The 12,163-nt window shown below is 34.4% G+C and overlaps 1 protein-coding gene across 3 annotated transcripts in view; it reads right to left on the bottom strand.

Annotated features, from left to right (window-relative positions):
- The window catches only part of LOC145246703 (uncharacterized), a 379,705-nt gene that overhangs the window by 236,986 nt on the left and 130,556 nt on the right, over nucleotides 1–12,163 (bottom strand). The window lies entirely within an intron of this gene.

Here is a 12,163-nt window from a genome sequence, read left to right as displayed (position 1 = left end):
CCAGATGTGGTAACAAACCTCCATGCATAGGCGAATGGTGGATTTATAGAGGATTAGAATAATCTCAGATGTAAGTAATTTTCAAGTCCAGTACAAAGAGCCCAAATTCGTCACAGCAGACATGGCAATTCCTTGAGGTTGTTCCAATTAATGTTAATTCTAGATGTGAAGCCGAGGACCTTAAACGAAAAGCTTTAAAGGAATATATCATAAACTATTGCTATTAATTGCGGAGAAGTTTAAATGTAATTATTAAAGAAAATGGGCTTAGTCTTAATAGCCTTGAGTGTTATCTATTTTAATCTCATTTTCACTATAGACTGAAGGCCCTCTTCTTAGATTTCAGGTATTTCTTTATATATCTGGCGTATTATTATTATTATTATTATTATTATTATTATTATTATTATTATTATTATTATTCATAGTAGTATTACATTTTAGTTTGAATTTATATTAATATCAAGTCAATTTCCTTGATTTTAAATATTTAAGCTATCTTTTAATACTTTTGCAATTATTAATAAAAAAACACTTTTTGCAAAATTGTAAAAGAAATTGGCTCAACAATCCTTTAAGAAATTTCGTATTTTCCTGTTTCTTTTCCTGTGGTGTTATTATCATTATTTACTCACTTGGTGTTGTCACACAGGCCATCATCAAAGATTTCTTTTTGAGAAAACTTGTGATGTTCTCTGGAATCTGAGTGACAACGTCTCCCCAGATTTCCAGTTCGCTCAACCTCTTCCGATAAACTTTACACAAGAATTTGCGTTGTCGCAACAGCCGCGTATCATTGATTCCTCGTTAGCAGCGACCATTGGTCTTCACTGGAATTTAAGCGGCAATAAGCTTCCCAGAGGTCTCAGTCCACTTTGCACTCAACCAGCGGAGCTCTGCTTAGCGCTTTTTCTCCTCAGTCTTTCCAACCCCGATTGACCCTAATTTATATGGTGTAATGGCAATTTATGGTGACACACACGTACGCACAAAAAGGTGGACGGTATCTTACAGCTATAATGTTGATTCCATCTGATGATCTTTGGCCTTTACACTTGTAGTCGTTTCTGTGTGTCCAATTTGTGTCTGTAGTTCGTGTGTGTTAGTCTCCACATTCACAAGTTTCCCTCCGCTTCTCCGTGTTCTTCATCTTCACTCTGTGGATGCTGGAACGGCAAAATCTACAATTTGGCAGGACTTTTCCTTCTTGTTAACAATTATGGTGTACGGTCTGTTTGCGAAATTAGGTTCATCCGATTCTATATCCATGTCCCATAGGATCTTGTGCTATTCATTTTCCAGTACTGTTGCCGTTTTGTGTTTGTAATATTTTTCTGGGTGTTGACGATGAATAATCTGCATAATTGCAAGTGTACTGCCTCCCCTACGTGATCATGTTTATTTTTATAATCTTTTGGGATTAGTTTTAGGTATTATGTGGTTTATTATTTCCTATTTTGTCCGCAGAGTTTGCATTTGCTGTTTTCTTGTGTCTTGTCGATCTTGATGTGATTGGTTACAATCGCGTTATCTTGTGCAGCTGTTATTAGTGATTCAGTTTCCCTGTTTAGGTTTCCTTTTTGTAGCTATTTCACAGTGTTTACGTTAGTCTCATTTCTTGTCATCCTTATTAATCGTCCGTGTAGCTGTTTCTCTTTCTATTTCTCTTTCCTCATCGTATTCCCCGTTTCTTTTTCTAGTGTGTTTGTTTATTCCGTGCCTCTTGATGAATAATTATTCTTTAGATGTTCTGTATTTTGTATTTTTCTAATTCTTTTTTTTTGTTATTTACACATTATTCTATACAAAGAAGCCTTCTTTCACCGCATTTCCATTTCATATATAGTCGGTCAGTATCATTCTTTGCATGTAGTGAATTATGCATCGTCATGAGTTTCCTGGTCTTCCGGCCGAGATAATATAGTTCTTATTTGTTCCAGTTTATAAACCGTCCAGAGTATCTTACTAGTGACTCTGTCCCCGTGTTTATTCCTATTTGGGGTTTCTAATATATTGTTTAGTTTCGGAGAGTTTTCTTGTTTTTCTGAAGTATTCCATTCCAATTTTCTCTTTCATTTCTAATGCTTTGATGCTGTCTGCGCCCAGAACTCGCAAGTATGTGTCGCTATCATGTTCACCTAATGTTCTTTTCTCTGTTTGATTGGATAATACTATACCTTCTGTTGCTTCCAGTTTTCCCCTCTTCACGGCAAGCGGTGCGCATTTTTCATACCGAATTCCATTCGAATATCCTGTCTAAAGATTATGAAGGTGGTATTAGTGTTTCTAGATCTCTCTTTGTTTGTGCGAACAAATTCGGATTATCCATGTGCGTAGGGTGGCTCATTCTTTCTTTCTGTGTTAGTGAATTGTATCCGGCTTAGCATTTTCTTAGTATATTTTCCAGGGCATAATAGCTAAAATGAACAATAATTGTGATAGAGAATCACCTTGGAAGATTCGTCTTTGTATTTTGATTTCACTTATGTATTGTCCATCAGATGCCAGTTCAAGTCTCCATGGTCTCATTGCATTTTCTGTAAAATTGAGTATCTTACTTGGTATTTTGTACGTTCTCATGCATTCTAATATATCCATGCTTGCAGAATCCTGATTATTATTATTATTATTATTATTATTATTATTATTATTATTATTATTATTATTATTATTATTATTATTAATAATAATAATAATAATAATATCATAGGAAAAGGTACCGCAAAACACACGATCGCATGGGACTCCGGATATATTGGGAGGTGTGTTAGAAGGTTGGGGTGAAGTGTGCTGGAAAATGATTTGAGGACGTACCTGATGAAGTGAGAACAAGTGAGGATGGCAAGGTAGAGGTATGGTGGGAAAAAAGTGTCAGAACGACCAAGCAATTGGAATATAATCGTCCGGATTTTGTCATCATTTGGTCAAAGTCTAAAAAATCTGGCAGATTGTAGACGTTTCAGTACCCTGGGACAGACATGTGGGAGAGAGAAGGACAACGAGAAGTGGAGCAATTACGCTCCATTAGCCTAGGAGATAAGGCGTATACACGGAGTTAAAGCACAAATAATCTCGGATGTAGTTGGTACAAGGACAGTTGAAAAAACTACAAATCCCCGATGTTTAAGGTGGCCTTCAGACCTCTGCAATCATAGGTACCACTAACATCCTTAGAAAAACAATTGATCTTTGAAGCTCCTGGTTTGGAGCCGGGATTAAGGGAAATCCTCTGGAAATGAACCCATCCCTTTCCAGAGACGTTGATAAACGAAATAAGAATTATTGTTTTTGTTTTTATTATTAGTAGTAGTATACTTTGTATTTGAATTATTGATATGTATTAAACATATTATTCAATATATTGTGTATATGTGTACAGTCTCTACCTAAGCTGAGCCCTCTTGTATCTACCCTTTCTTATAGCTATTTACGCACTTATGAACCTATATAATAATATCTATCTAATTCATGTGATGTAAATGTATTTTTAATGCTAACGATTTCAGTCATTTTAAACCATTGTACACATAAAAAGTATGCAAGTATACGTTCATATTGATGTTCTGTAAGATGCGTCTGAAGTTCCAAAAATATATGTAGATAAAAACGAGAAAGAGAACGATCGGTTAGCCGAGTGCAGGAGAGATTGTGAAAAAAGAGGGAAGTAGAAAAGAAGGAACCAAGTATAAATAATTGGCTGGATAATACCATCCATGCAAGCTATGCATGTTAAGATGCTGCGGCTTTTGACGCTGACACTGTTAGACCGACAGTAAAAAGATTGATCGAAGACGAACGGAAATTGCAAGGCTTTCCTGTGCAAAGACGATGAAGTGAATTTTGTAGATCAGGAATAGCGTTCTCTCTCCCTATTTCACATGTCTATAAAACCAAATCAGACGAGTAGGAATTCGGGCAAGCGTTTAGCAGACACCTTCCATTATCGATTATCTCACCCTGTGAATTCTTCTACCTCCCTGCTTGTCTCATTTGAAATCCCTTTATATAATGGATACTTTACTACACTGATAAAACTCCATAACATTAGGGACATTTTTGTGCGTATGTGTGTGTGTCTGTATCTCCGTCTATTACGATTTTCTGTTAGCTTATTAAATACATTTCGATATCGAAATATTTTTACTTCATTTAGAAAGGTAAAAATATTGCATTTAAACTAAATAATAAATTCTCGGCGAATGAACAGATATCCGAACCGAAAACTTAAGATAACAGTCGGATGTTCCCGAAATAAGTTTTTCAGATTTTTTTTCTATAACTATATTTGAAAACATTCTCTTAAGAATAATTGTAGCTTTGGAGATTTATGATTTTCTAGCCTGGATGCACGGCGTTGCCCGGGTGTTTTGAGGTGTGTGTTGAGCAAAAAAAAAAAAAATGGTCGAAAGCAGCAACCCCTTCTTGTATAAAAGCGTCTAGTTAAGGGCGATAGAAGAAATACTTTTGGCCATTTTTTCGATATCTGACGTCCGAAGGGTCGCGCTTCAAAACAGTACTGATCTGGTCAAATTCTGTCGCCTATGTCGAAAGTTTTAGGCAGATATACATACATAATTACATACATACATTTAAACAGACAAGTGAGATTTATATTATAAACTAGCGGAGGGGGTACCCGGCGTTGCCCGAGTGTTAAGAGGTGTGTCTGGTCGGTCACGGGTGGAGAGTGTTAATCAAAACATAAGAATAAGCGAAGTAAAAAAAAACAAAATAAAACAGAAAAACGAACGTTAAAACTTATCTGAAAAATAAAGCGGGGGTACCCGAGCGGTGGGGAGGTAATCAAAACATAAGAATAAGCGAAGTAAATATTTTTAAAAGTTAAAACTTTAAAAAATTTTAAAAAAACACAAAACTAACGTAAGGCAAACGAACGATGTTAAATGTAAAAATCGGAAAAACAAAAAAGAAAACAGAAACACGAACGTTAAAACTTCTTTAACAAATCTGAAAAATAAAAACAAAAAAAAAAACACGTGAAAAATAAGCCTGTTTCAATATTAAAATTTTAAAAATTGGTGGATACCCGGCGTTGTGGGGATGTTTTTGGGTGTGTGTGGTCGCTCGGTGGTGGGGGTGTTAATGAAAACCTTAGAATAAGCGAAGTAAAAAAAAACAACAGAAAAACGAACGTTACGTGAAAAATGTCTTAAATAACCCTGCTTCAAAATCGAAAAAAAGACATCTCACACTACGATTCGAACCCAACACGTTCAGATAATGACCCAACGCCATAACCAACTGAGCTAACACGACGTACATGAAATTGTGTCAATTATTCAAATATTGAAACTAAATCAGGTTATGACGTCGTCTGACGCATGCGTAGAACCGATCTCGTAATGAGATGACGGTTTTTGCTTCCCGCTGTAGAAAAGTGTTGATTTCAGGGTGAAAAAATTAACGTTTTTGGCCAATTTTTCGCTATTTGTCGGCCGAAGGATGGGGCTTTCATATGAGACCAAATTTGTGAAATTTTGTTCTGTCGGTCGAAAGTTTTTAGCAGACACACAAACATACACACATACATAATACATACATTTCCGCTTTTATATATATATAGACGTCATTTTTCAAAGCATATCTATAAATATTTATAGTGCGCCAACGCATAATTTTTAAACGAATAATTTGCATAAAAACTATATTATTCTAAAAAATACCACTTTTATTAATTATTGGATCTACCAGTCTAGGATAAAATATACGACCGGTGGGACGAATACCTGCTAGTGCATACATATAAATTTAGATATGTGGATTATTTTGATATGTTACATATCAAGAATCCACATGAATAAATCAACCGATAATAATTAATACACTCATTTCACACTAGCGAGCATCCTATATCCTTATGAAATATACATTTGCCTAAGCATGTACTATTTCTGCATCACCCGAGCTACTACTTCAACCTCTGGTCTACTTCTCTATTTGATAGGGTAGAAAAACATACGACTGTTGGGCATATATTTGCTAGTAAATGAATAGAAATTTATATATGTGCCTATTTTGATATATTACACATCCAGAAACAGTCCTAAATTAATAAACCGATCATTATAACTACAATCATTTAACATTAGTCAGTATCCTATATCCTCATGAAACATCAATTTACTTACGCATACAGTATATTTGCCACGCCTTAGTTACTGCTCTAACCTCTCGTCTATCTATTTCTTTGACAGAGTAGGGAAAAGATTCTCACACGTATAGAGTGTGCTCCTACGAAGTGGCTAACCTTGTACCTTGACAGGATAAAATTCTGATCAACCGTTCTGGCAAGAAATTCCCATCAGACAATTTAAAATCTTCTATTAATTAGGCACCGGATAGTTTTCAACTCGAATAGCTTCTTTTCTGGAATTGCTTGCCTTTTGAAAAAATTTCTTTGCTCCGTTTTTTTCTGAATGTTCCAAAATGCAAGAAATTTAGATGTATCATGAACTAATATCTTGCTATACATCTCGCATTATAACATGTAACACATAACTTTGTCTCATAGTCACAAAATCTCTACAGATTTTAGTAGCAATATGTCTTGCTTACAGTTAACAATAATTGAAAAATGCAAGAGATAAAGATAGGTAACGTGGCATACAGGAAGTTCAATTTAGTTGTATGTACATAGAGCATAGAGAGTTATAAGCTCTTCGTGAATTTTCAAGCACTTTGATTTTTGCTCTGTCTAAAAGTGGGTGGAATAGAATAATGTGATGGCAACCTCGTTTTTTAAAATAAAAATATGTATAATTTGGATTAAATTTAATCGATAGTCGTTAGCCAGAAATAAAACAAGGCTTCAATTTCATTTGGGCCCATGTCAGCCTAAGCCTTAAATTATAATTGTCTTTTCATAATATATATCATTGAAAATATATTTATTCAACTTGGAAATATCATTACATCATGATTTTAATCTCTGTAAGGGAAGATATTGATGCGTAATGATCTATTCGGGAAATTAATGTTACCCGTTTTTCGAAGACTATTATTTTAGTGAATATATATATATATATATATATATATATATATATATATATATATATATATATATATATATACACGTGTGTGCATAAGGTTTATATATTAATCTAAAATCAAAATACATTTTTTCCCAATTTCCTCTAATAATTGCATGGACAGCATTAATAGCTCAAATATATTCAGAAGCTATTTAATGCATAAAATGCAGTAAGAAACATGCCTCTTTTGAAAACGTATAAAATATACAAAAGTCCTCTCAACAGATCAATCTGAACGAAGGGGAAGCAAGCCTCGTCTAAATTCTCGATTTACTTAAAGCGCTCATTCTGACAGACGATACTTCTAAAAATCTTGACATATCTCCTGGAATAGATCAACAGTTGTAAGAAAAGAGAGTGAACCTCGGCTTTACTAGCGGTGACATGTTTGATTCTGTTTATCTTTTATCTTGTTACTGGTGTTTCTGACAAAGGGGGAAATTACTGCTTTCTGTGTGACTTCTGGTGTTGATTAGGGAAATATGTAATGATTTCCAATTCTCTTATAATTCTTTTATCAATATACCGATCTTATCGAGCGGCTTTTTACCAAGATTAGTGAGGACTCATTCAGCATGACCATAGCCTTGAGCTTCTGGTGGGGTACAAGCCATCCACAACAGTCAACCAGCATCCACGATCCTGAAGTTTTCGCTCCATCTCTCTCCAGCTCTACTTGGCATCCGCTTCCAGGTCTCCTCTCTATCTCTTCCAGCACTGTAGCGCCATTTTTGCTTTTTCCCCAGCACCTGTACTTTCTGTAGACGCAGGACCTTTCCCTCCAAGAATCGAATTCTCTCGGGTTTTTGTGGATGCGTTTGTAGCGAGGAGTTCTTTTTGTGTGTGTGTGTGGGGGGGGGGTGAAAATGCTATCCCACGTCCAACCTTCTCAAAAGGTAGGTGGAGTGCTCTTAGCCTGGCCTCTACCCGTCAACTTGTCCGGCATGGGTGGCTCTACCAGGAGAAGTACCCCCTTCCCGGCTAGGGCTTGGGGTCTCTGAGACATGCAAGCTTCTAAACTAAGGTCAACGTTGCACACCCTTTGATGCTCACTAGTGAAAAAAATGGATCTTTTTTTTTCAATCAGTTTAGCCATTAAGGGGATATGTGATGAGAAAATAGCTAGTCTAAAAATATTCATGCAGCAAAGTTTACAAATATAGAAGTGAAATAATCCACTTGGTGTAGGACAAATCGCGACTTTTATATAAATTAATAGTCGTAGGCCGTCATCAATTAAATGATTTTACGATTATCAAACAGCCATTTAAAACAATTCAGATATAATCTTTCTCAAGTAAATTTTAAACATTTAAATCACGTAAAATGTTCCAGTATTCTGTGCTTAAATCAAATCAAATGTAAACTAAAATTAAATTGATTATAGAAACCATAAAAAATCAAATAAAAACGTTTTGTATTTAATTTTTCTTAGGGTGCGATCATTTATATTTGTTTGAAACTATCGTATTAAACTTAAAACATTGTTTGTGGTGGTTCAGTAAAGGAGACTCAGTTGACTTGATTACGGCGTAGGTTTATGTATTTGGAATAGCTGTTATCAGCCGCCACAGCGTGCACTGTTTCTTTTATACTAATACGTATATAACGATTTTATTGCAAATGGGAGTAAACATTTTTCCTTGGTAACATAAAAGAAGTTACATTGCAAAACAAATGAAGATAAAATTTGCTTACTCGTTATTTAAGATTATTATTTTATAAACTTATATGGATTTTTTCGTGATCCAATCTATATGTACGGCCCAGGAGTTATTGTATTATGCAGTATATGTACATGCAAATATCGGCATGCATATATTATCAAAGTATATTTAATCAACACTTTTTTTATTGTATAGATGTTATGGTAAATAAGACCAAACCAAATTGTATTTTATACATGGTCTAATATAATAACTTCGCATGTTCCACGTATCAAGTTTTTCTCGGCTGGTCTTTTACTACTTTAATTAAGGTATCCATTACAGTATTGTTTCCTGTTGCGACTAACAAGTCTGTAAAATTATGTTTTTTTCTGCATGTATATATAGGTAGGTAGCTCTAATCCTTCGGCACCAGTCAGCACTGTAAAACATGCGCGGCCAAAGTCCGTCTTGACCGAAAAACAGCAGAGAACGTTCCTTTCGCTTTTAACGTACCAAAGAGAACATCAATAAAAGGATAATGTCATTGTTCTGCAGTTTGTTAAACAAAATACTATACAATTGCTTCCACTCGATTACAGCGGGTCTGTATTCAAGTTTAATGCAAACAAATATTTTATGAATTCTATACATTAGTATCGATTACAAAGTGGAGGCTTTTCAAACCACTGTAATTTATGCATATTGTTATACATGTATTCTATCATTATGATTAATTTATAAGTTTTTGTTCAGATTATTAACGCATAATTCGTATATTTCTGCATTATTGGCACACATGTGCGCTGAAAATTAACTTACTTATTATACAGAAAGGATGCGTTTTCCCTCATAATAATCCTCGTTGTTACACAGCAATACTAATAAAGGATTGAGAATTTTGTTGGGAAATCTTGCTCTATCCTGCATATTCTACATTAATTACGTTTGTCGAGAATTGCAAAAGCATTTAGATGGCTGGTTGTTTTCGTTTTAAGGCATATCAACCCTTTTCAGGTTATTTAATGTCGAATCCAGTGATTTTGAAGAATTTCTTTTAATAGAATATATATATATATATATATATATATATATATATATATATATATATATATATAATTTTTTTCAAGTTGGTTTCTATTTAACCCATAGTTAAGACACTAACAGATACTACCACTCCGGGTCAGAATGGACCTGAGAGCAATGCAATCAAAGGGTGGCTCCACAGTCCCCAAAGCCCGCAAGCTGGGGTCCCACCATCGGATATGGTTTAAGGTCATATCCAAGGCCGCAAAAGCAATTAGATGGCCTTAAGTTAACACCATAATAGGATATTGAACAGGCGCTCATAAAAACCGTAAACGTTCACAGGTAAAACATATGCTCGTTGATAAATGGAATCAAGTTATCGAAACCAAAGCAAGTTATTGTAATGAATAAAGCTCTTCGCAAACGCACAAGTGTTTTTGTTTTATTTTGGGGAGATTAAGTTTTGAATAAACAATATATTTGTATAATATATATATATATATACATATATATATATAAATAAAGGGAGAGAGGGAGAGAGACATATTAAATATAGATAAATATATATATGTATATATATATATATAGATAAATATATATATGTATATATATATATATACATGTGTGTGCGTACTTGTGTGTGTGCGTATGTATTCAGGCAGACGTCATCAGTCAATGCCTTCCTATTATAAATTAATGATAGCCGGTTTTTAATCTCACAAGATCTATTGCTTTTTGATCCCAGATCGTTGCTCTCCAAAACAAATCACGCAAACAAATCTTATTCGTGTCAATTTAATTAACCAACCTGTTAGACATTTCCAGTTGTGTATGCTTCTCAGATTAAAATCCTCGACCGGAAATGGCAGAGGCGATTAATCCAAGTCAGAGAATTGAAGAACGTGTCTTTATTTTAAACGTGTTTTACGAAATAGGCAACAAAATTGAGATATGTCTTCAAGGAAATATAAATCGAGCAACTAGCTCTATTCAATGCTTTGATCAACAGTTTTGATAAAAGATCTTCCAAGAACATCAAGGTAAAAGATAGTGTGTACTTTTGAAACACGTATATTGCTAAAGATTCTTTTACTTACAATCTGCAGATATCTATGTCTATACAAGTGAGAATGTGTGAGGACATTCTTCTGCCTTAATAATCACGTATTTTTGATCTACTGAATTGTAATGTATTATATAGGATATTCAGACATGTGGAAAATTTTGTAAAGGGTTTTATCCGGAGAAAAAGACTACTAAGGAGTCAAACTTGAAAAAAAATACAACTTTAGGGTCATTAGATTTGTATCTGTATGTCAATTATTTGACGAGGTTTGAAAACATGTTATAAAGGTTGTAGCTAGCTGTCTTAATAGTTATCGTACTTGATTTACTGTCTTTAAGTTTTAGTTTCGAGCTCAGCTCGAGTATTTTTGTTTTACTTACAAGAAACGAACTGTTTAGGACAAAACATAATACTCGCATACACGTCTCACTTTTTTCCGTTTTTTTGTTAAATTCATTTTTTAAATGAATTTAATGTAACATTGTATACCAAGCAACGCCGGGTAGTATTAAAGAAACATTAACAATAGCAGGAATCAGCCATTCTGAGAATGCTCCTGAAGCAGTTTTGAAGTTGAAAGGCCATTTGAATCAACGTTATACCGTGACAATTTTCATACATATTTGGTGATGAATATCAATGGTGTACATTTCACATTTCTGATTAGAACTAAATTACGTTAGGTTTGAGCAACCCCTTCTTTTTTTACCGGGAATATGACTGCCAAAACCTTGTGGCAACCTATGCAATGATTGTCTAGTACGCCTAACAAATTGTCTCCGAATTCGCTCAAGTTGGTTCTACAAAACGGTATTTTTCCGGCTCTTGCGCAACAACAACGGCTGACTACAATATGGTTGTCTTCAAGTCTAACGTAAATAAGTTCTTGATGAGCCGTTCCATATAAGTTATCAAATTTAACAAATTTTCATTACTAATGATTATTATATTGTCCAATTTCTACTGTACACTCTTTAACCCTTATCCTTGAGTTGCCTCTTTGACCTTGATAATGAGTTGATACCTATGAAAAAAAAAAAAGAAAAAGTCCAATGTGAACAAGTTCTAATTGAATCGTCCCCCTAAGTAATCCAAGTTTCAAAATTCCCACTGTTTACTATGCTAAAATCACAATGACTAATGTATACCTATTAACCCTTATCCTTGAGTGGCCTCTGGGCCTTGATAAGTGGTGACACCCTTGTAAAAAAAAAAACAAAAAAAAAACATTGTCTTTCATAAAATTTCCAAACACATCGATACGAAATAATTAATAAACGGCTTATCGCATCACTTCATCGTAAATTCATGGCAATCCGAGCTCCAGAAATATATTACTATACTACAAGCCTGCATATATTGGATTGCCA

This window comes from Euprymna scolopes, chromosome 24, assembly GCF_053919585.1.
Source record: "Euprymna scolopes isolate OS-2025 chromosome 24, ASM5391958v1, whole genome shotgun sequence".
NCBI lineage: Eukaryota > Metazoa > Mollusca > Cephalopoda > Sepiida > Sepiolidae > Euprymna > Euprymna scolopes.
The sequence above is the reverse complement of the archived record's forward strand: the minus strand, read 5'-3'. Positions and strand labels throughout refer to the sequence as shown.